The 647-nt window shown below is 56.1% G+C and overlaps 1 non-coding gene across 1 annotated transcript; it reads right to left on the reverse strand.

Moving 5' to 3' along the window:
* Window positions 1-299: 299 nt before the first annotated feature.
* On the reverse strand, window positions 300-371 carry TRNAE-UUC (transfer RNA glutamic acid (anticodon UUC)). Its single transcript has one exon. It is a non-coding gene; the product is annotated as a tRNA-Glu (tRNA).
* Window positions 372-647: the final 276 nt, after the last annotated feature.

The raw sequence follows: 647 nt of genomic DNA on the forward strand, positions 1-647 counted from the left end.
ATAAAGTCACTACTCTTTCAACTTTTTTATGTTTATAATTGTTTTGAAAAGGAAGATTGGGAGCTCTTGTCCCAGGTTCTACTTTGTTTTCTTGAGATGGACTTTCTGAAAGATGAGGACCACAGTCGCGGTGATGGTTCCTAATGGCCCAGAGCAGGATACAGCTGTTGGGGGCCCCAAGCCGCTGAAGAGCTGCTCATCGCCTCTCACCTGTCCAAGCCTGGGCCGTGCTGGGGACTCCTCTGCATCAAACAAGGCTAAAGAAGATTCCTGCGGAGGAGAGACGTCGCAAAATAGCTTTCCCTGACCGGGAATCGAACCCGGGCCGCGGCGGTGAAAGCGCCGAATCCTAGCCACTAGACCACCAGGGACCTGCTGGGGGCCTGTTATCTCCCGCCTCCAGACTGTACATCTCTTTGCACCCAACTCGGGGAAGCCTGGACGCCTACCTTCCTGCATGCTGCCCTCTCCTTCAGCGATCCTCCCCCAAGGCCCTTTCCTCCTCGCCTTCTCCAAAACACGAGACAGCCTGCCACACGCCGAGCGCTGTCAGGTCTTCCCAAGTTTTTGAGCGAGGCGGCTCTGCCCTGCCGCACCTCAGATCTGACCTAGAGATGCGCCTTTGCGCGCGGCAGCGTGTGGAGAGA

This window comes from Elephas maximus, chromosome 3 (genome assembly GCF_024166365.1).
Source record: "Elephas maximus indicus isolate mEleMax1 chromosome 3, mEleMax1 primary haplotype, whole genome shotgun sequence".
Taxonomy (NCBI): domain Eukaryota; kingdom Metazoa; phylum Chordata; class Mammalia; order Proboscidea; family Elephantidae; genus Elephas; species Elephas maximus.